The sequence below is a fragment of the Bacillus rossius genome, chromosome 3 (genome assembly GCF_032445375.1).
Source record: "Bacillus rossius redtenbacheri isolate Brsri chromosome 3, Brsri_v3, whole genome shotgun sequence".
Lineage (NCBI taxonomy): Eukaryota > Metazoa > Arthropoda > Insecta > Phasmatodea > Bacillidae > Bacillus > Bacillus rossius.
In genome coordinates, this window is record NC_086332.1 from 4,912,739 (window position 1) to 4,937,825 (window position 25,087).

At 41.8% G+C, this 25,087-nt stretch overlaps 1 protein-coding gene across 5 annotated transcripts in view; it reads left to right on the plus strand.

The window, feature by feature from the left end:
* The window catches only part of LOC134530123 (uncharacterized), a 290,742-nt gene that overhangs the window by 198,994 nt on the left and 66,661 nt on the right, over window positions 1-25,087 (plus strand). The gene's annotated exons all lie outside the window — the stretch shown is intronic.

Below are 25,087 nucleotides of genomic sequence, written 5' to 3' on the forward strand. Positions count from 1 at the left end.
CTTATGATCATAATCGTTTACCGTAGAAACCACCACCGCAGAACACAGAAGTTAGCTTATTTTATTTTGCTGCGTCAATCACCGTGGTTTGGTTTGTTTGTAGTCTTTTCAACTTTTATTCGCTTCAAGGGAGTAGCCCCCCCCCCCCCCGCTATATTTTAAAGCATAATCCTTATCCTTATTTCGCGGATTCCTCTTGCCTCAGGATAGAATTCAAAGTTATAGGCCTGCTCGACCCATGTTTACTTTCCCATTGGTTGATTTCTTAGCGAGAACATTTTTATCCTTGTTATTTGACACTACCTGATTCGCTTACTTCTCTCCTAGCTGGACATCGTTGGCTCACGGTCGTAGAGGGGCGTGTCTAGATAACTGTGGTCCAATCATGAACACAGTGCGACAGTGTGGAGGTTTGCATTCTAGCTTGCGACTAAATGAATGCGCGAAAATTCCGTGGCTCTAATAATCCTTCCCCAAATCTTTAACTACAAACATGGAGTATACTTTTTTTTTGTCAGACCCCCATTATTTCGTTTCATAACAAAGAAAATTTCAAGCGCGCTTACTTTCGAGGCTAACTCTTTTTTTTCCACAACTTAATTCACCGTAAAGCAAAACAACAAAATCAACCAGAAAAAAAACCGAAGGACTGATCGGCAGATACAGTGCCAAAATGCACAACTAACCTCCGAGATGACGGTGTACCAACTGCAGTTTTTACAAGAAGAAAATTTACCAGGCTGCCATTCTTAGCAGGCAACCAACTTAACATAAATTTGAGCTTCTAAGTCTGTAGCGTGGAAAGTTATTTCGGCTACCATATAGTTACCATAGCAGTGCTTGTACGTACATGCAACCATAGCAGTGCTTGTGTTGTCACTTGTATCAGAAACGCTCACGTTAGCAATCATCTTAACATCGACTTAAGTATGCAATTGTATTTTTTAATATGTACTGTAATTCACAGAGGAATTATAATTCGAAGGGCTCTACATAATGATTTTAGTCATTCAAATATTTACATGCATTGATGAAAATGCTGTTTCAAAAATTCAGCTAGTTCTGCAGTCACTTATGGACGAAAGGAGAGACTGTTTGAAGCTAGCAATTCTTAATCTAAGTTTGACTCACATTAAATAAGTAAACGTGTTGAAGAACTACAGCAGTATTACGACAAATGCAAATGGCCCCCCTCACAACAGGTCTGCCTACGCGTGACCTTAAACGATGCTTTTGTTTTATTGGTCGTTTCGTGGCTGGTGTTTTTCCATTGTCTTACTGATGTCACCAACTATTTAAGGTTTCAAAAAAAAGTAACGTTGTTGAGTAGAAATGTGTTAATGGCCTTTGTTTTTACTAGTATCGTTATTAGTGTGATGCCAGTGGCAGCACTGTAGGCGTAAAGAGGGCGACACGAGTTACTAACTATAGTACACTATATCCATAAAATAATGTTCCAGTTATAAATTTTAATAGTACCAATTGTAAGTGTTGAAGAGTGTTGGTTCAAGGTCACAATAAAAGAGTAACTCAAACAGTTTTAGATAAGCGCATGCGCAAATACTACTTTGTTGTGTTCTCGCCTGCAGCGCCACCTACGCAAAATGGCCACTTCCAAACGTAAAGCGTTCAGAGTTCTGAAATTTTGTTAAGAGTGAATCTGTAATTTCAGTTCAACGTGATTTCGTTTAATGTCCATACCGGTTACAGTTTCTGCATGCTTTGAAGCCAGATGGCTGTGGGATTGGTCGTAACGGTCGAGACGATAGAGTTCGTTTTCGCTGGCCTCCACGTTCCGGACTTTATAAAAGATCGTGTCCACATTCCGTCGCTACCTAATGATTCGCAAGAGATTTTTCAGGAGCTACCAGTGTCGAGGGTGACGGGATTCGAAGCCTGATCTCCTTTGTCGGATGCCGGATCTCCTTTGTGAAATGCCGGATCTCCTTGGTCGGATGCCGATATCCTTGGTCAGATGGCGAATCTCCTTGGTTTGATGGTGGATCACCTTGATCAGATGGCGCATCTCCTTGTTTGGATGGCGGATCTGCTTGGTCGGATGCAGGATCTCCTTGATAGGATGCCGGATCTCCTTGGTCGGATGCCGATTTCCTTGTTTGGATGGTGCATCTCCTTGGTCGGATGCCGATATCCTTGATCAGATGGCGAATCTCCTTGGTTGGATGGTGGATCTCCTTGATAGGATGCCGGATCTCCTTGGTCGGATGCCGATTTCCTTGTTTGGATGGTGCATCTCCTTGGTCGGATGCCGATATCCTTGATCAGATGGCGAATCTCCTTGGTTGGATGGTGGATCTCCTTGGTTGGATGCCGGATCTCCTTGGTCGGATGCCGGATCTCCTTAGTCGGATGCCGATATCCTTGGTTGGATGGCGATATCCTTGGTCAGATGGCGGATCTGCTTGGTCGGATGGTGGATCTCCTTGGTCGGATGCCGATAACCTAGGTCGGATGGCGGATCTGCTTTGTCGGATGCCGATATCCTTGGTCAGATGGCGGATCTGCTTGGTCGGATGGTGGATCTTCTTGGTCGGATGCCGATAACCTAGGTCGGATGGCGGATCTGCTTTGTCGGATGCCGATATCCTTGGTCAGATGGCGGATATCCTTGGTCGGATGATGGATCTCCTTGGTCGGATGCCGACGCGGGCTGACACAGGGTGGTACACGAACTACGTCACGATCGTGCGTCTCAGGTGGTGGTGAACGCGAATTTAATTACAGCCACGCAAGTCGCCCCGGGCTCTTGGAGGGGAGAGACGGGGCTGTCGTGGCGCGGGACGAGATAGCCGGCGAGATTGCGTCACCTGCGGGGTGAGGGAGGCATGCGAGGTGGTATGGAACCTATCACTGATAGCATCACCAATTCGCCGCGGTCCGGGAAGCAATTCCGCGGGAACAAAGCTCTCAGTCCACGCCATCTGCTCGGTACTCAGGTTATGACCGCAATGTACAACGTACTGTAAGGTACGTGTAGTTTCACAACAACATTATTTGAAAACGTTTTGACATAAAAATATAATATAATTAAAACCCTACAATCATACATTCACATGAGGGTATATGCCACTAACTGTTGCTCTGAACAAGCAATTATTAGAGACCGGAAAAATTCGCGGATTCATTTCACGATATGCTAGAATCCAAACAACTGTACATTTATATTGCTTCGGTGATTGGCTTACAGCTTATATGAAGGACCTTTAGCCAATGGGAAACTTTCAACCAAAAAAGTATCGAATCACAAGCGTCCTAGTTGACAAGTGTCACGAGTCAATAGCCAATGAGCAATTGGCATTTGCCTGAGTATGTAGAGGGTTGTGGAGTCTATCCTAGAGGTCATCAAAAGCGCGAATTTTTCCAGTCTCTTATAATGTGCTGTTTTTAAACTGATATTAAATACGCTTGACTTTATACAGTTGTATACCTAATGCTTAGGGACCGGAAAAATTCGCGGATTCATTTCACGATATGCTAAAATCCAAACAACTGTGTATTTATATTGCTTCTGTGATTGGCTTACAGTTTATCTGAAAGACTTTTAGCCAATGGGAAACCTTCAACCAAAAAAGTATCGAATCGCAAGCGTCCCAGTTGACAAGAGTCACGAGTCAATAGCCAATGAGCAAGTGGAATTTGCCTGAGTATGTAGAGGGTTGTGTAGTCTATCCTAGAGGTCATCGAAAGCGCGAATTTTTCCTGTCTCTACTAATGCTTGGGGAACTGTGAAAGGAAGGAGAATGATATAAAGATTATCTGCCCAAAGCGCTGGTTGTCTGGGGTCGGGGTCTGGCTACAAGGTTTACTAAACAGTTTTTATGTTGGGTTCACGTCTACAGCTAGGCCATGTGTATCTTTGAAAAGTTGCAATTAAACCTCAGGGATTACATTCAACCCGGTCTAAACTGAAATTACTTCTCGCAAGAGTAACCGTCAATGAGAAGTTAAATGAGTGATGCCAAATCCATAGATAATATAAAAAAATTATTATCTATAATTATCTTTATGATAGACTCTACAGTAATCTGTATACTGAAGACAATTGCCACCTTTTCATTGGATGCTGGCTTATGAGGTTCGTGACTCAGTACTTCTCCGATAGAGAGTTTCTCATTGGGGCCACAGTGCCTCAGTGGGCCAACCACTAAAACGTAAAGGTGAAGGTATTTAAATTTTAAACTTCCGCGAAATAAAACCCCGAATTCTTTTCGGTCTCGACCTAGATATCTAGCACTGAAGTCACAAATGAAGCTTTCTAATTTGGTTGATAACAGTTTGAACCTTTAAAGATTTTTTTTCTTTAATAAGAATTTCAGGAAATCTTTTAATCATTTACTAACATTTATTTAAAACGGGCACATACCGTGCGATTATTTTACTGTCAGTGGTTTAATTTCGATTTGATTGCTATTTGTAAAGCGATTGTATGCACTTAAAAGCTGCGATTAAAAAAGTTTATTTCAACGTTTCTGCAATAGTATTATACGATATGAACGTAAGTCTTCCTCAGTAGCAGCTTCCACATGACGTCATTACTATTAGAGACCTCGAACCGCAGCGTCGATGAATCTGCCGTAGTTCTTCAGACACGACCCCCGCGACAAAAAAAAAAGGTCGGTGAAAGCCGATTATAACGTGAAAATCCTGATTCATATTCAACTTAGTCAAAAGGAATTCTCCAACGGAAACGCAAACGTGGCGTGAGAACGGTTCTAGTGCGCCGTGAAGCCAAAGCCTGGCAGCGAGAAAAAAAATATTGGTTGTCTGTAAAGTCGGTTTACGGACGATAGTTTAACGTGACAACGTCATAACAAAACATTGATGAAATTATTGCATACTTTTATGAATAAAATTGAATCATTTTTATTGAATTATCACTATTTTGTATGGATACAAAGAAGGAGTGAAATTAAATCTACAATTTAATTAATTAGTATACTTTCATTTGCACTCATTAATTCAAATATGTTTATTACTTTAAATAAGAGATTATTTTAACTAAAACTTTTATACATGTTTGCTATTTAACTTCTTCCAATCTGTGTTATTCTGTTAAAGATAGGACGATGATAGGAAAAGTAGGAAACAAATGGGAGTGTTTCAAGTTTAATGTGCCTCGAAAAAGTCAAATCGATGGTTGTTCCAATCGAGTGGAATATAGATAGATGCGGCGCAAGCGTACAATAGACGTAACGGGACACAGCGTAACGGGACAATATGCGTAACGGGACACTTTTTCGTGCGTATAGCTGGCGTTCATCGATTGGTTAGACGTTGTCACGAAAAAAACCCCGCATAATTCACGAGGCTGCGAGAAAGAACAGCTTACAATCTTTCAGAAATATTTTGCCGGGAATTCAATAAATATTTTGTTGAAGGCACAACACATCCTTCAGTGGGCGCTCGGCTGTGGACAGCCCCACGCGAAGGAGCAGTCTGTCTCGTCGGGCGCCGATACTTCGGGGACGACCGCCGTCTCGCAGTCGTAACTTCCTTCCCCCCTCCCCTTTCTCTTCCTTCCCCTGCTGCCTTGCCATTGGTCACCGCCCACGTGCTCACTATCCCCCGTCTCAAGGGCCGAGAGTAGGTATAGTCGCTTCGCGGCCAGCTGGACCTTCTGGAAACTGCTTGCATCTTTTAGCTTTATTTATAGAGACCGGAAAAATTCGCGGATTCATTTCACGTTATGCTAGAATCCAAACAACTGTACAATTATACTGCTTCTGTGATTAGCTTACAGTTTATCTGAAGGACTTTTAGTCAATGGGAAACCTTCATCCAAAAAAGTATCGAATCGCAAGCGTCCCAGTTGACAAGTGTCACGAGTCAATAGCCAATGAGCAAGTGGTATTTGCCTGAGTATGTAGAGTATAGTCGTGGAGTCTATCTTAGAGGTAATCGAAAGCGCGAAATTTTCCAGTCTCTATTTATTTACTATTTTGAAATATGAGCAGGGCCGTCGAGAAAGTGGGGCAGAAAATGAGGAGATGGGAATCCCGGAACACTTGGTGCAAGGGGGGGGGGGGACGATAGATTTTCTAATGCATGAGTTTACCTTGAAAGAATGTCAAAATTACAAGTCTATTGCTATTTTTCATTGAAAAATCTCACAAGTTATGCTGTACGGTCAGCACACATTTACAGTTTTGGCCACTGGAACGTGTACAGTTCAATTATTTTTTTTAAGTGTGGGGTTTTAAATATTTCTACTCAAATTAATGGGGGAAGGCTTTTTGATCCCGGGCCCTTGGTTTGTATTGAAGGCCATGCTCGTGAGCTCATTTCACGCTGTTATAATATGATATCTGTGAACAGACTCCAGGTTGTAACCGCCACGCCAGGAGGAAACCACTGACTACTTTACGCGAGTGGAACAGTTACACTAAGCCACGAATATTCACACGAACAAGGGTACAGAACTAGCTTCTAAGGTTTGTCGAGACATATAATTACATCACATCTAATCCAATATGGCGTGGTATATTCACCTATAAACCCGCGAATCTTCCCGTCACGTGTCGAAATGGTGTGGAGGATCGGAATTTTCCGTGATTCATCAAGCGCTGATCTTGTATCGACGTTCCCGTGCCTCTGATTTATTTGCGCGAAATAAATCATAGTGACGGGTGGGCCGTACATAGTTTTATCACTCTTCTGTTAGCTGATTACCATTGGCTCAGAATCGTAGAAGCTGAGAAAAAGGTACTAAGACCTGTATCAAATGATGGTTCAAAATTTTGGTACCTGGCGATTGGCAGATTATGCTAACACAGATTATGATTCAAACAACGGCATCCAATACTTCGATTGAGTTCATGCTCTAATGCCGAATGAATCCATAGAGTGTACTAGTTCATAACTAGGGACCGGAAAAATTCACGGGTTCAATGACCTCCAGGATGAATTCCATAGTTATACGTACGCTCGGTCAAATGTCACCCACCCATTGGCTGCTGTCTTGTGAGACGTCCCAACGTAGCAGCCTGTGATTCGTATAAAACTTTGGTTGGGTGTTTCTCATTGGCCGAAAGTTCTCCAGGTGAGTTGTGAGCCAATAGCAGAGGCAGCACTGAGGTATAACTATTTATATTTTAACCTATCGCAAAATGAATTCGCGAGTTTTTACTGTCTTTATTCATAACTAGTTGCAAATCCAGAGTGGCTGAAATGCGGGTGTTGCAGGTGAATGCTGAAATTTTCGTGGGAGGGCAAGGCAACAAGCAAAGATGTAGCTAAACGTGTTGGCGAGAACAAGATGATTGTGGGTTGTTGGGGGAACAAAAGTAACATATAAGTGTGATCGTACATAACTAAAGACACACAGTTATTTGACGTATCACGTAGTATACGAGACGTGCTGGCCAAATAGGCATGCTCACTCAGTAGGCGCCGGGTAGGAATGGTGACTTGGAGTCAAACCGGTCCCAGTACCGATGACTCGAAACAACCTCGAGCTAATGGACTTTCAAGAACACGGGGACTTTGTGCGCAGTGAATCACCGTCTGTGACAAGCCGGCCGTCGCAAAGCCGTTTCCCCTGCTTGTCTCGTAACTTCACCGGCGAACAAGGCACGCGGAACGCCTTCTTCTTCGGTATGTGGACCATTACATCCGCGGAAACTATCCCGGCTTCCTCTCCCGTGCAGGTTATACCTGCTAGAAACTAGAAAATTAGGCTATGATTAGGAGCAGGTATTTATTGCGAAAAGATCTGGACACTTATTAGACTGCAACAATATATACCCGCACCAGAGGATTCTTCCTTGTAATTAGCGGCCGTCTGTGAGAGAAGTCGTTGCCTTGTTTGACCGAGCCACTCAGGACGCGTTTGCTTCCGCGCTGAATTACTGTGATTGGTGTTGTTACAATCGATATGTACCTGGGAGAAACTCACCCAATCACGAAACACAGACGGTGCTACAGTGTTTTAACTTTCATCTAGTCTCGAAATATTTTCGCGAAATCTGCATGCCCCTGGCTATGATGGATTACAGAATTTCAGAGGTATGACTCGTACCTACGACAAAAGGTTTTGCTCTATTTATTTCTGTATTCCTAATATTATTTGTTTTTAGTGATGCGTCGAGGTTCGCAACGACACATCACTAGAGACTGGAAAAATTCGCGCTTTCGATGACCTCTAGGATAGACTCCACAACCCTCTACATACTCAGGCAAATGCCACTTGCTCATTGGCTATTGACTCGTGACTCTTGTCAACTGGGACGCTTGCGATTCGATACTTTTTTGGTTAAAGGTTTCCCATTGGCTTAAAAGTCCTTCAGATAAACTGTAAGCCAATCACAGAAGCAATATAAATGTGCAGTTGTTTGGATTCTAGCATATCGTGCAATGAATCCGCGAATTTTTCCGGTCTCTACACATCACTTGTTTTGTTGCACGACGCAGAAGTCTGCTCTGGTTCGCCCACGTCCTGCAGCTCCGCGGGGCAAGACCTGCCGTGTGGTCGCTGTCTCCCCGGGCAGTTGGCGGGAGAGCCACGGACTGCGCCCCCTTCCGCCTGTAGCACGTCACCAACAACCGCCACACAGTGCCACTTCAGTGCCCCAGTCCTCAAGTTCTCAGCGCTTCTTGCGTGCGCGCGGCGACATTCCCAGGAGTGTCAGTATTCATGTCGTTATTCATTGTTTTATTTCTGATAAGATTCACGCACAGCCCGGCCTTCTCGAGATCAAGCTACATCGACTTCTGGGAAACAAACTTGCGGCGGAAGTACTTTCTTCTTATTCTTCTGCGTTTTAGGAACCCGCAGCTCGCACGGTGAAGTTTCAGTCGTGCGTGAGTCATTCCGGGGGAGGTAGCTTGGCCTCTGGGTTGTGGCCGTGTGTTCTCGGCGGATAATTCACCGAAGTTTCGGTCGACATTGCTGTCGCCATAATCAGGGAGCAGTTTACCTACTGAAAGCCCTGCGAAAATTATTCCAGGAGGAGTTGTTGGCGCGTGTGATTGCTAGAGACCGGAAAAATTCGTGGATTAATTTCACGATATGCTAGAATCCAAACAACTGTACATTTATATTGCATCTGTGATTGGCTTACAGTTTATCTGAAGGACTTTTAGCCATTGGGAAACCTTCAACCAAAAAAAGTATCGAATCGCAAGCGTCCCAGTTGACAAGTGTCTCGAGTCAATAGCCAATGAGCAAGTGGCATTTGCCTGAGTATGTAGAGGGTTGTGGAGTCTATCCTAGAGGTCATCGAAAGCGCGAATTTGTCGAGTCTCTAGTGATTGCCGCCTGGGAGGGACCGACGAACAGCCATGAGCTGCGTATCGGAAGAGGCGGATCACCGGGTCGCTGATGCGCGGGGTCACGGGCCGCGCTAATGTCACCTCACGCGCTCCCTGCAGGACGGATTAGAAAGCTCGCAAGCACCCGGACGGCATCTCCCCGAGGACCGGCTACCCTTTAACGAAGAGCGCACGTGAGAGGTTGTTCCTTCGCGAGGCTGCTAATCTCTCCGCGGCGAGGAATGTGGTTGTTCGAATGATTCCTCAAAGGAGGTAATGAAAACATGCGGTAAATGAAAAAAAAATTGGTTGTCTGTAAAGTCGGTTTACGGACGATAGTTTAACGTGACAACGTCAAAACAAAACATTGATGAAATGATTGCATACTTTATGAATAAAATTGAACAATTTTTATTTTAATAATAAAAGAATAAATACTTGAAATGATACTAGTAATCAGATTTATAAAATGCAAGAATAATTAACCTTTATTGCCGAAATTGTTGTTGTAATAAGCAATGAAAACAACATTAACTATTCACATCACTTTATAAACAGTCGAGTGGAAGAGAGATAGATGCGGCGCAAGCGTACAATGAGCGTAACGGGAAACAGCGTAACGGAACAATGTGCGTCGCGGGACACTTTTTCATGCGTGCAGCCGGCGTTCATCGATTTATTAGACGTTGTCACGTCAAAAATAATTTATAATTGAAATTATTCGTTTAATGAGGTGGAAAATTCAAGCATGTACAAAACTCAAACATTGTATAGATGCTTAAAAACGAGAGCTAAACTCAGGTCCTGAATTGTACATTTTCTTTAAATTGAAGACAAAGCCCAAACGATTCCAGCAATGTCTCCGTGTTTTTCCCCCACTCTTCCGGATTCGTGGTCGCTACAACGAGGCTAGGCGACCATTGACTGATCAGAGGGACTATGCCACTAGGGAGAGTTAAAGTAGCTTATTTCAATTAATGTTCAATTTTACAACCATAAACTAGGTCGGAAATACCACACTATAATTGTTCTAGAAATGACAGAAAGTTTTATAAACTACGTCCATATTATCTTCGAAAGATTCGTGCAATGGGAGTGCATGACTTGATGTAAGCTTTTAGACATACGCCATTGCTAAACACGTGTATGTCTGCAGAAGAAAACTACAAAAAAACCAAAAGACAAAAACACAAAATAAGTTCTCTTAGTTCAATTTTCTTTGTTTTTCTTTGTTTGTAGACCATATTCCTGTTATTGAATTTTATGTGCTGTATATATCCTGTTGACAACAGCAATTTCTTTTGCTTATTTTGTGCTTTTGTCTTTTGGTTTTTTGTAGTTTTCTTCTACAGACATGCATGTGTTTATGCAATGGCGTATGTACAAAAGCTTACATCAAGTGGTACGTCCATATTGTCCGCTTGTGCACTACTCTGTTGCTGGTCCGACGTTTTTTTATCCGGTTGACCCGTTACACGACTGTTCGTTTGACCTTTCTCTGCTCATTTCTCGCGAGCGTGTACGTCAGTGGTCACTTCGAAAGAGGGCCCGTCGAAGGTTCCAGTGCTGTCGTGCTTTGTCACTGCAGTGACGCCCACTCAGATTCCAGAGTGACGGGGTAACTAACGTGTTTGACTTGTGCACCGCGAACATTGGCCGGTCTGTCGGCGGCCAAGAACCGTTGCGGTGAGAGAGCAAGTCCAGAGGAGTGTCTGTATAAGGCCAGAACATGGCGTCAGCGCGCGTTCACCCCGCGCAGCGCCGCTAGCGCCCCGGGCGGCCGGGCCGCGAACCCTAATGAGCTAGTCTGGCCACCCGCTGGCTCCCGGCTGTTCGAGGCTCCACCTGGCTTGCCTCAGTGTCGTGCCAGCAGTAGGGACCGGAAAAATTCGCGGGTTCGATGACCTGTAGTATGAACTCCATAGTTCTACGTACACTCGGTCAAATGTCACCCACTCATTGGCTGCTGTCTTGTGAGACGTCCCAACGTAGCAGCCTGTGATTCGATACAGCTTTGGTTGGGTGTTTCTCATTGGCTCAGAGTCATCCAGGTGAGTTGTGAGCCAATATCAGAGGCAGCACTGAGGTATAACTATTTGTGTTTGAGCCTATCGCGAAATGAATTCGCGAATTTTTCCAGTTTCTAGCCATCAGGGGTTTGTGCCTTACGCTATCTGCTGCTTGTGACGTGCCCAGCGACTATTCATCAGCAATCACGTGTTGCTTGATTACTTGCGTTAGGCTACAGCTGGCTACAGTGTTCCTACAGCTGGCTGACGCTTACAACTTAGTTTTAGTTGCCATGATTTTCGAAATATTTATCCGTAAAAATATTTTAATAAACAAAACACCAAAAGTCGTAAACGGCGAGTGAGATAGAGTTTGTTTCACGATAAGTGAGGTAGAGTGTCTGCTTTACGGTGAGTGAGGTAGTGTGTCTGCCTCACGGTGAGTGAGGTAGAGTGTCTGCTTCATGGTGACTGAGGTAGAGTGTCTGCTTAATGGTGATTGAGGTAGAGTCTGTTTCATAATGAGTGAGGTAGAGTGTCTGCTTTACGGTGAGTGAGGTAGAGTGTCTGCTTCATGGTGATTGAGGTAGAGTCTGTTCCACGGTGAGTGAGGTAGAGTGTCTGCTTCACGGTGAGTGAGGTAGAGAGTAGTATACAATAGTATTTCCGGAAACAGGCTTCAGGCTGTGGAGCCGAGAGCCGGCTCCGCCATCTTGGATTTGTGACGTCACGGCGGCAAAAATTCCTCAAAATTCCTCAAAAATGACTCAAAATGACTCAAAATTTCCCGTTTTAAGAAAAATTTTCCCGTTTTCGAGGGAAAAATTCCCGTTTCGAAGGAAAATTTCCCGATTTAGTCCTTAAAAATCCCAACGGCTAGAAATGTCCTGATAGAGGCTTAAGCATCCTTAACTCAAGCCTCAGTTAAGCCTCTATCAGGATGTGACCTTGACCTTTGACCTTGACCCCGACGGCCATCTTGGATCCACCATCTTGAATGACGTCATTTCGTTTTCTCGAACATTCCGGCATTGTGTTATCGGCCATTTTGAATTATGACGTCACCGTTGCAATTTACGTTACGGCCGCCATCTTTAAATTTATTATCTGATTTTATGAAAAAAAAATTTAAAAATTATAAAAAAAATTAAATAATAAAATTTTTAATAAAATATTTAAAAAACAAACATTTACAACACGGAGCTCGGAGTCCTCGGTTCAAACCCGACGAGTGCAAAAAAATAAAAATGGCGACCGATCCTTCCCCCGAGGTGGCTGCAGGCATACTGACTCCCTCCACTTTTTTTTCAAAGCATATATATATCGTCAGGTAGTATGACATCATGTCCGCCATCTTTTCTTCATCCACTGGAGACCACCATCTTGTTTTCGTCTGCTAGAGTCTGCCGATATCATGTAGTATAATTATCTGGTCACCACACCTTTGACCTTGACCTTGAACATTGACCTTGAAATTTGACCTTGACCTTGAACTTTGACCTTGACATTGAACTTTGACCTTGAACTTTGACCTTGACCTTGAAATTTGACCTTGACCTTGAAATTTGACCTTGACCTTGAAATTTGACCTTGACCTTGAAATTTGACCTTGACCTTGAACTTTGACCTTGACCTTGAACTTTGACCTTGACCTTGAAATTTGACCTTGACCTAGAAATTTGACTTTGACCTTGAAATTTTACTTTATCCTTGAAATTTGACTTTGTCCTTGATGTCCATCACGGATCCATCATTTTATGTTCAGTACATGCTACCAGGAGCGACCACTGCTGGAGTACACCATCTTGTGCGTGTACTCGTATTACCATCATGCTAGTTTTATTCTAACATGCTACAGTGCAGTAATCATTTATTATTACTGAGGTACCCACCATCTTGAAATTTGACCGCCATATTGAAATCATGTAATTATTTAGCTAGAAATGCGGGAAAAATTCCAATAGTCTCCGAAAAAATCATTTATTAATTTACAAAACGAATCGATGGATCCCTGTCCACGGTTAGATTCTTGACCAGAGACAGTTGTAACTAATTATTAAATAAATGTTAGGTTCTGTTTTCCATTACCTTTCGCGGAGTTTATTAATCATTCACTCTACGAAAATCAACTCAAGTCAATATACCGGACCAACGAATTAAATCAGTGCCGATTAGCCTATTATGAAAGTCTAATTTTTCAATAATCTGAATAACATATAAGCCGTTCATGTAAAAAGCCACACATATAGATCAATTGCCTTCAGTCCATGAGACCGAGTCATGTCATTATCAGACGTATAGGCTAGTCATTTCAGGACCACAAGATCTTCGTAATCCATCGTGACATTTTTATACATTCTAAAGAACCAAGTAACCTTGTAAAATATTTTAGTAACACCAAGAGGTGATAAACTAGTAAATATTCAATCACTACATTTTGTACTACGCGCAATCAACAAAAAAGGAAGCACCAATAACGAAAAGGCAGCACATTTGGAAGCACCGACTACGAAAAGGCAGCACATTTGGCAGCACCGACAACGAAAAGGCAGCACATTTGGAAGCACCGACAACGAAAAGGCAGCACATTTGGAAGCACCGACAACGAAAAGGCAGCACATTTGGAAGCACCGACTACGAAAAGGCAGCACATTTGGAAGCACCGACTACGAAAAGGCAGCACATTTGGAAGCACCGACAACGAAAAGGCAGCACATTTGGAAGCACCGACTACGAAAAGGCAGCACATTTGGAAGCACCGACAACGAAAAGGCAGCACATTTGGAAGCACCGACAACGAAAAGGCAGCACATTTGGAAGCACCGACAACGAAAAGGCAGCACATTTGGAAGCACCGACAACGAAAAGGCAGCACATTTGGAAGCACCGACTACGAAAAGGCAGCACATTTGGAAGCACCGACAACGAAATGGCAGCAAATTTGGAAGCACCGACAACGAAAAGGCAGCACATTTGGAAGCACCGACAACGAAAAGGCAGCACATTTGGAAGCACCGACAACGAAAAGGCAGCACATTTGGAAGCACCGACAACGAAAAGGCAGCACATTGGAAGCACCGAAAACGAAAAGGCAGCACATTTGGAAGCACCGACAACGAAAAGGCAGCACATTTGGAAGCACCGACTACGAAAAGGCAGCACATTTGGAAGCACCGTCATCAAAAAGGCAGCACATTTGGAAGCACAAACAACGAAAAGGCAGCACATTTGGAAGCACCGACAACGAAAAGGCAGCACATTTGGAAGCACCGACAACGAAAAGGCAGCACATTTGGAAGCACCGACTACGAAAAGGCAGCACATTTGGAAGCACCGTCATCGAAAAGGCAGCACATTTGGAAGCACCGACAACGAAAAGGCAGCACATTTGGAAGCACCGACAACGTAAAGGCAGCACATTTGAAAGCATCGACAACGAAAAGGCAGCACATTTGGAAGCACCGACAACGAAAAGGCAGCACATTTGGAAGCACCGACAACGAAAAGGCAGCACATTTGGAAGCACCGACAACAAAAAGGCAGCACATTTGGAAGCACCGACAACGAAAAGGCAGCACATTTTGAAGCACCGACAACGAAAAGGCAGCACATTTGGAAGCACCGACTACGAAAAGGCAGCACATTTGGAAGCACCGACTACGAAAAGGCAGCACATTTGGAAGCACCGACAACGAAAAGGCAGCACATTTGGAAGCACCGACAACGAAAAGGCAGCACATTTTGAAGCACCGACAACGAAAAGGCAGCACATTTGGAAGCACCGACAACGAAAAGGCAGCACATTTGGAAGCACCGACAACGAAAAGGCAGCACATTGGAAGCACCGACAACGAAAAGGCAGCACATTTGGAAGCACCGCCAACGAAAAGGCAGCACATTTTGGATCCATCATCGAATAAGGAAGCACATTTGGAAGCTCCATCAACTAAAAAAGGCAAAAAGGAAGCACAAGTTACGAGATCTACGTCTTAGTAAGAAATCATAATACAAGAAATAAAAACATTACATTCTTATAATTTAAATTATTTATTTTATTGCTTTACATTATACAAATGCAAGTAAAACAAGTCAATATTGTATGTAGCCAGCATTCCTCAGTTCCTTGAGTATGAAGGATATTTCTTTGATGCACGAATAGTTTCCTGCACAAAGATAACCATGTAGAAGTCTTAGCCGATCAACCAATATGTTTGGATCTTTCCATGATGTGTAATCATTCTCTTCTACCACCATCTTCCTTGCACCTTTATAATAAATATTATGATCTCTGGTGTCTTCCGTTTTACCACCAACCTCAGAGTAACTTTCATGTTTGAGACGGTGATCATCACAAGCTTGATCAGATTTATTTAATATATCACGTCGTTTCCATCGTTTCGGTCTCAGGACACCGCCACATTCTTCGATCTTGGCAGCTTTAGGTGCTTCATCATAGTCTATGTCTTTGTCAACAGCCTCAGAGTCACTGTAACAATCACCGTAGAAGGAATCGTCTTCACCCAATTTACCGTAATAATTCAATGTTGATGATGTTGAAGTGTCTTCATCGTCTTCGTGCTTCCTTTTTAGGAGTCCATCATTTTTACAAAGTAGGAAAGATCTACTTGAATTCGGCTGGAATATATTCTCACTTTTCACGTTAAGGATTCTTCCATTGTCTTCATTCTTCCGTAAATCATCAACCTTCTTCAATTTAAGTTCTTTGTCGAGATCGGAAGAGCCAAGAAAATTATTGTCGTAATGCAGATCACTCTTCCTTAGGCTAGTAGATTCATCGTTGTCCTCTAGCTTGTACGCAGGCTTGGCGCTACAAGTTCTGCCATGTCTTTTTAGGCTCTCTCTCCGCGTAAACGACTTGCTACATCGAACACAACTTATCATATTGCGCAGTGGATTTTTAACACAGTCATTCTTCTCGTGTTGTCTTTTATTCTTTCTCAAGATAAACTCTTTACTGCAAAACTTACACCTATGTTCTTTCGATACAGCGTCAGATCCCAAATCGGAATTCATATTAGTTACTGAGACTAATGCCAGATACCAATTGAGTGTTTTAAATTAGATTCAATACTTAAATAGAAATTTTTTCATATTTCATCAGCGAGAATTAATATATCTCATGCAAAAGTACTTTATGCATGTAGTTCTGCTTTTCAACAACAGATGTCGCCACATGTTGCTTGCAGGTAAATAATATTTAGTTATTTTATGCGGGATGCGGGATGCTCACTAACGAACGCAAAAGAAGGATGGCTTCGTTAGACTCCAAGGAAAAGGAAGTTCGTCTTGCATGTTGGTGCTCCACAGATGTCTCATGGCGTAATATTAATTTGACTGAGTAATGATATTTGTTAATTCCACCTGATAAAAATATTGCAAGTTTTGATTTAGTAGCATAAATTATCGAATTAAATGTAACTCCAAATAAAATGACATGTCTCATTAGAACAAAAAAAAATCCATGCAGAGAGCGGTTTCTCAGAATAGTCAGAAACACTTGAAGAAACCACAGGAATGATTGCAAGAACACGGGAAAAACCATCAAAATATTGTCAAGAATAATCAGGAGCACACTGAGAAAACCACTATAATATTAACAATAATAATCGGAAGCACACGGAGAAAACCATCATAATATTGACCAGATTAATCGGAAGCACACAGAGAAAACCACCACATGTTTTCTTTGATATCATAAAATTACAAGAAAAAATATTTAAAAATAAAAATAAATTAATAAAAAATTTAAAAAAATGCATAAATGTCTGGCTTGTACAAGAACTCTATCTTTGCTCAACAATGATAAGTTTACAAGCCAGAAATTTATGCATTTTTTTTTAAATTTTTTATTAATTTATTTTTATTTTTAAATATTTTTTCTTGTAATTTTATGATATCAAAGAAAACATGTGGTGGTTTTCTCTGTGTGCTTCCGATTAATCTGGTCAATATTATGATGGTTTTCTCCGTGTGCTTCCGATTATTATTGTTAATATTATAGTGGTTTTCTCAGTGTGCTCCTGATTATTCTTGACAATATTTTGATGGTTTTTCCCGTGTTCTTGCAATCATTCCTGTGGTTTCTTCAAGTGTTTCTGACTATTCTGAGAAACCGCTCTCTGCATGGATTTTTTTGTTCTAATGAGACATGTCATTTTATTTGGAGTTACATTTAATTCGATAATTTATGCTACTAAATCAAAACTTGCAATATTTTTATCAGGTGGAATTAACAAATATCATTACTCAGTCAAATTAATATTACGCCATGAGACATCTGTGGAGCACCAACATGCAAGACGAACTTCCTTTTCCTTGGAGTCTAACGAAGCCATCCTTCTTTTGCGATCGTTAGTGAGCATCCCGCATCCCGCATAAAATAACTAAATATTATTTACCTGCAAGCAACATGTGGCGACATCTGTTGTTGAAAAGCAGAACTACATGCATAAAGTACTTTTGCATGAGATATATTAATTCTCGCTGATGAAATATGAAAAAATTTCTATTTAAGTATTGAATCTAATTTAAAACACTCAATTGGTATCTGGCATTAGTCTCAGTAACTAATATGAATTCCGATTTGGGATCTGACGCTGTATCGAAAGAACATAGGTGTAAGTTTTGCAGTAAAGAGTTTATCTTGAGAAAGAATAAAAGACAACACGAGAAGAATGACTGTGTTAAAAATCCACTGCGCAATATGATAAGTTGTGTTCGATGTAGCAAGTCGTTTACGCGGAGAGAGAGCCTAAAAAGACATGGCAGAACTTGTAGCGCCAAGCCTGCGTACAAGCTAGAGGACAACGATGAATCTACTAGCCTAAGGAAGAGTGATCTGCATTACGACAATAATTTTCTTGGCTCTTCCGATCTCGACAAAGAACTTAAATTGAAGAAGGTTGATGATTTACGGAAGAATGAAGACAATGGAAGAATCCTTAACGTGAAAAGTGAGAATATATTCCAGCCGAATTCAAGTAGATCTTTCCTACTTTGTAAAAATGATGGACTCCTAAAAAGGAAGCACGAAGACGATGAAGACACTTCAACATCATCAACATTGAATTATTACGGTAAATTGGGTGAAGACGATTCCTTCTACGGTGATTGTTACAGTGACTCTGAGGCTGTTGACAAAGACATAGACTATGATGAAGCACCTAAAGCTGCCAAGATCGAAGAATGTGGCGGTGTCCTGAGACCGAAACGATGGAAACGGCGTGATATATTAAATAAATCTGATCAAGCTTGTGATGATCACCGTCTCAAACATGAAAGTTACTCTGAGGTTGGTGGTAAAACGGAAGACACCAGAGATCATAATATTTATTATAAAGGTGCAAGGAAGATGGTGGTAGAAGAGAATGATTACACATCATGGAAAGATCCAAACATATTGGTTGATCGGCTAAGACTTCTACATGGTTCGCTTTGTGCAGGAAACTATTCGTGCATCAAAGAAATATCCTTCATACTCAAGGAACTGAGGAATGCTGGCTACATACAATATTGACTTGTTTTACTTGCATTTGTATAATGTAAAGCAATAAAATAAATAATTTAAATTATAAGAATGTAATGTTTTTATTTCTTGTATTATGATTTCTTACTAAGACTTAGATCTCGTAACTTGTGCTTCCTTTTTGCCTTTTTTAGTTGATGGAGCTTCCAAATGTGCTTCCTTATTCGATGATGCATCCAAAATGTGCTGCCTTTTCGTTGGCGGTGCTTCCAAATGTGCTGCCTTTTCGTTGTCGGTGCTTCCAATGTGCTGCCTTTTCGTTGTCGGTGCTTCCAAATGTGCTGCCTTTTCGTTGTCGGTGCTTCCAAATGTGCTGCCTTTTCGTTGTCGGTGCTTCCAAATGTGCTGCCTTTTCGTAGTCGGTGCTTCCAAATGTGCTGCCTTTTCGTAGTCGGTGCTTCCAAATGTGCTGCCTTTTCGTAGTCGGTGCTTCCAAATGTGCTGCCTTTTCGTTGTCGGTGCTTCAAAATGTGCTGCCTTTTCGTTGTCGGTGCTTCCAAATGTGCTGCCTTTTCGTTGTCGGTGCTTCCAAATGTGCTGCCTTTTCGTTGTCGGTGCTTCCAAATGTGCTGCCTTTTCGTTGTCGGTGCTTCCAAATGTGCTGCCTTTTCGTTGTCGGTGCTTCCAAATGTGCTGCCTTTACGTTGTAGGTGCTTCCAAATGTGCTGCCTTTTCGTTGTCGGTGCTTCCAAATGTGCTGCCTTTTCGATGACGGTGCTTCCAAATGTGCTGCCTTTTCGTAATCGGTGCTTCCAAATGTGCTGCCTTTTCGTTGTCGGTGCTTCCAAATGTGCTGCCTTTTCGTTGTCGGTGCTTCCAAATGTGCTGCCTTTTCGTTGTCGGTGCTTCCAAATGTGCTGCCTTTTCGATGACGGTGCTTCCAAATGTGCTGCCTTTTCGTAGTCGGTGCTTCCAAATGTGCTGCCTTTTCGTTGTCGGTGCTTCCAAATGTGCTGCCTTTTCGTTTTCGGTGCTTCCAATGTGCTGCCTTTTCGTTGTCGGTGCTTCCAAATGTGCTGCCTTTTCGTTGTCGGTGCTTCCAAATGTGCTGCCTTTTCGTTGTCGGTGCTTCCAAATGTGCTGCCTTTTCGTTGTCGGTGCTTCCAAATTTGCTGCCTTTTCGTTGTCGGTGCTTCCAAATGTGCTGCCTTTTCGTAGTCGGTGCTTCCAAATGTGCTGCCTTTTTGTTGTCGGTGCTTCCAAATGTGCTGCCTTTTCGTTGTCGGTGCTTCCAAATGTGCTGCCTTTTCATTGTCGGTGCTTCCAAATGTGCTGCCTTTTCGTAGTCGGTGCTTCCAAATGTGCTGCCTTTTCGTAGTCGGTGCTTCCAAATGTGCTGCCTTTTCGTTGTCGGTGCTTCCAAATGTGCTGTTTTTCGTAGTCGGTGCTTCCAAATGTGCTGCCTTTACGTAGTCGGTGCTTCCAAATGTGCTGCCTTTTCGTTGTCGGTGCTTCCAAATGTGCTGCCTTTTCGTTGTCGGTGCTTCCAAATGTGCTGCCTTTTCGTTGTCGGTGCTGCCAAATGTGCTGCCTTTTCGTAGTCGGTGCTTCCAAATGTGCTGCCTTTTCGTTATTGGTGCTTCCTTTTTTGTTGATTGCGCGTAGTACAAAATGTAGTGATTGAATATTTACTAGTTTATCACCTCTTGGTGTTACTAAAATATTTTACAAGGTTACTTGGTCCTTTAGAATGTATAAAAATGTCACGATGGATTACGAAGATCTTGTGGTCCTGAAATGACTAGCCTATACGTCTGATAATGACATGACTCGGTCTCATGGACTGAAGGCAATTGATCTATATGTGTGGCTTTTTACATGAACGGCTTATATGTTATTCAGATTATTGAAAAATTAGACTTTCATAATAGGCTAATCGGCACTGATTTAATTCGTTGGTCCGGTATATTGACTTGAGTTGATTTTCGTAGAGTGAATGATTAATAAACTCCGCGAAAGGTAATGGAAAACAGAACCTAACATTTATTTAATAATTAGTTACAACTGTCTCTGGTCAAGAATCTAACCGTGGACAGGGATCCATCGATTCGATTTGTAAATTAATAAATGATTTTTTCGGAGACTATTGGAATTTTTCCCGCATTTCTAGCTAAATAATTACATGATTTCAATATGGCGGTCAAATTTCAAGATGGTGGGTACCTCAGTAATAATAAATGATTACTGCACTGTAGCATGTTAGAATAAAACTAGCATGATTGTAATACGAGTACACGCACAAGATGGTGTACTCCAGCAGGTGGTCGCTCCTGGTAGCATGTACTGAACATAAAATGATGGATCCGTGATGGACATCAAGGACAAAGTCAAATTTCAAGGATAAAGTAAAATTTCAAGGTCAAAGTCAAATTTCTAGGTCAAGGTCAAATTTCAAGGTCAAGGTCAAATTTCAAGGTCAAGGTCAAAGTTCAAGGTCAAGGTCAAAGTTCAAGGTCAAGGTCAAATTTCAAGGTCAAGGTCAAATTTCAAGGTCAAGGTCAAATTTCAAGGTCAAGGTCAAAGTTCAAGGTCAAGGTCAAAGTTCAATGTCAAGGTCAAAGTTCAAGGTCAAGGTCAAATTTCAAGGTCAATGTTCAAGGTCAAGGTCAAAGGTGTGGTGACCAGATAATTATACTACATGATATCGGCACACTCTAGCAGACGAAAACAAGATGGTGGTCTCCAGTGGATGAAGAAAAGATGGCGGACATGATGTCATACTACCTGACGATATATATATGCTTTGAAAAAAAAGTGGAGGGAGTCAGTATGCCTGCAGCCACCTCGGGGGAAGGATCGGTCGCCATTTTTATTTTTTTGCACTCGTCGGGTTTGAACCGAGGACTCCGAGCTCCGTGTTGTAAATGTTTGTTTTTTAAATATTTTATTAAAAATTTTATTATTTAATTTTTTTTATAATTTTTAAATTTTTTTTCATTAAAATCAGATAATAAATTTAAAGATGGCGGCCGTAACGTAAATTGCAACGGTGACGTCATAATTCAAAATGGCCGATAACACAATGCCGGAATGTTCGAGAAAACGAAATGACGTCATTCAAGATGGTGGATCCAAGATGGCCGTCGGGGTCAAGGTCAAAGGTCAAGGTCACATCCTGATAGAGGCTTAACTGAGGCTTGAGTTAAGGATGCTTAAGCCTCTATCAGGACATTTCTAGCCGTTGGGATTTTTAAGGACTAAATCGGGAAATTTTCCTTCGAAACGGGAATTTTTCCCTCGAAAACGGGAAAATTTTTCTTAAAACGGGAAATTTTGAGTCATTTTGAGTCATTTTTGAGGAATTTTGAGGAATTTTTGCCGCCGTGACGTCACAAATCCAAGATGGCGGAGCCGGCTCTCGGCTCCACAGCCTGAAGCCTGTTTCCGGAAATACTATTGTATACTACTGTAGAGTGTCTGCTTCACGGTGACTGAGGTAGAGTGTCTGCTTCATGGTGATTGAGGTAGAGTCTGTTTCATGGTGAGTGAGGTAGAGTGTCTGCTTTACGGTGAGTGAGTTAGAGTGTCTGCACATGGTGAGTGAGGTAGAGTGTCTGCTTCACGGTGACTGAGGTAGAGTGTCTGCTTCATGGTGACTGAGGTAGAGTGTCTGCTTCATGGTGACTGAGGTAGAGTGTCTGCTTCATGGTGATTGAGGTAGAGTCTGTTTCATGGTGAGTGAGGTAGAGTGTCTGCTTTACGGTGATTGAAGTAGAGTGTCTGCTTCACGGAGAGTGAGGTAGAGTGTCTGCTTCACGGTGAGTGAGGTAGAGTGTCTGCTTCACGGAGAGTGAGGTAGAGTGTCTGCTACACGGTGACTGAGGTAGAGTATGTCTCATGCTCAAATTGCAGTGCAGAGTAAACGGCAAAAACTTTTGCCAGTTGTTAAATTAAGACTTATTTCGTATGCCATCGTTTTATAATAAGTTTTAATATATTTAACATACTATTTCTTGATTTTTCTAAGACCACGAACTAGTGTCTACTGACAGTATCATCTGACAGAATCAATAATTAAATGCTCAACCTCAATTATTATTTCTCTACAGTCAGTCTCTATCAATAACATTCCATGAAAGTATGTGCAGTGATGAAACAAGCCAAACTTCTTAAAATTGGATGAAATAAACAAAATGTTAACAAAAACTGTTGAAACCAAGATGGCGTCTTTCAATTACATCTCCTTAGAAATAAAAAAAATAAATTAACAATAATGTTCTTGATGAAATGTAGGTACCAGGAAAAAGCATTTCCACAATTATTCCAAATTATACCTTAAAAAAATAGAATTTTTCTTTTACATTAAATAAATTTTCATTACATTACAAATTTGTGTCTAAAACGTTTGTGCTCTATGGCGTGATCGAGCAAATAGCGCACCGAAACAAGGACAGCTCTTATGGCAGAAATCGTGCATTGGATAGAGAGAGGAAACGCACAAGGTGGACAGTGTAATCTAAGGATGAGATGCGCTATTATTAGGGACCGGAAAAATTCGCGGGTTCAATGACCTCCAGGTTGAACTACATAGTTCTACGTACGCTCGGTTAAATGTCACCCACCCATTAGCTGCTGTCTTGTGAGACGTCCCAACGTAGCAGCCTGTGATTCGTACAAAGCGTTGGCCGGGTGTTTCTTATTGGCCCAAAGTCCTCCAGGTGAGTTGTGAGCCAATAGCAGAGGCAGCACTGAGGTATAACTATTTATATTTTAGCCTATCGCGAAATGAATTCGCGAATTTTTCTGGTCTCTACCTATAGCATAACTCCATTGCCTGTTGACCTATGGCAGCACCTTTTTACTTTATTACCACCAACCGGAGATACGGCAGACTGATATGAACTTACTTCCTCTTCCGGAACCAATGAAGTCCTAACTTACAATTATGCGCGTGTGTTCAAACACTCCAGCGTGGCCTGGGCTGAAATCGAACCGCAGTTATAACTGGTATTCTTCGGCTTTCCTCTCTAAGCTTTCTGCCGTGTCGTGTATGCATGTGGAACAGGCATTCACAAGACATCATGTTTGAAAATATTTTTTTTTTTCAGATGATTGTTCACGCCCCTTGCAGTTTATGCACACGACCCCATCACATCTTTATTTAACTACAGACATTTTGACAGATAATTACTACACATATTTTTATATGCTATAAGGCACAACTTTGAGGCAATATTAATTTTAACACTGCGACTAGCTGTAGTATTTATAATGTACAGTAAAAAAAAAAGTCGTTAATCGTAGACTATACTGCGCGCTTTGTGGTCTTCCCTCGTGACTGGTGTATACGGTGGCCTATGCACCAGGGGGTTCAATCACGTGCTCACATATGCAACCCGCCATGCTGCGCTGTTGAGATGGTTGCCGTGTTACCTGCGGGGGCTACATTTCTCGAGCGTTACGAAAATTCCGATCGCACGAGGGGAACAGTGTTATGTACGTCAGCGGCGACGCCACTCCACCGCATGCACTAGCGGTCGAATGGGAAGATGGAGGGGGAATGATAGGTACATAGCGTAGCATTCTGTATGATAGTTTGTTGTAACCGCTGGAAGGGAAGACAGCAGGGGAGAGGTAGGAATGATGTAGCAGTGATGCTACAGAATTCTCTTAACGCTGCTTGTGTTTGTCTTCTCCATAGTTTTCAATAGTTAACGATTGACGCTACCATACTGATTTTTATTAAATTTAAATTATCTACAAATATTTTCATTCATGTGGAAAAGATTTATTGATTTGTGCAACTAACTTTATAAGTATTATTCATCTATATGTGAATAGTATGACTGAAAATGTAGAGAAGTCGTATAGACTTCTTGCCCTGTGCTGTACCCCATGATGCACAACACTAGACGCTGGTTTTTAATAACGAGCGAGAGAAGTGTTTTGCGTACATATATAATTTTATTTTCTAATAAATTTTCCAACAAACATAAACATTGACCATGGTCTCTGGTTTGCACACCGGTTCTTGTAGTGGGAAGAGTCTGTGAACTCAAGAAACACGTTTTTACACTGTTGGTGAAATATGATTACCCAAATTATAAAAAGACCTTGGCTTTTAATAATTATTCCTACCAGTTTTTCTGCAAAAAATAAACAAGGTCGTAAAATCGTACGTTTTAGTTCATCTGAACTTTAATTATGATTTAATTTTACCTTAATGGATCGTGTGTCGTAAAATTTACACATAAGTGATAGCGTAATTAATTTTTGAAACTCTTACAAGAGTAAATTCCAAATAATTTACAAATTTACCAAT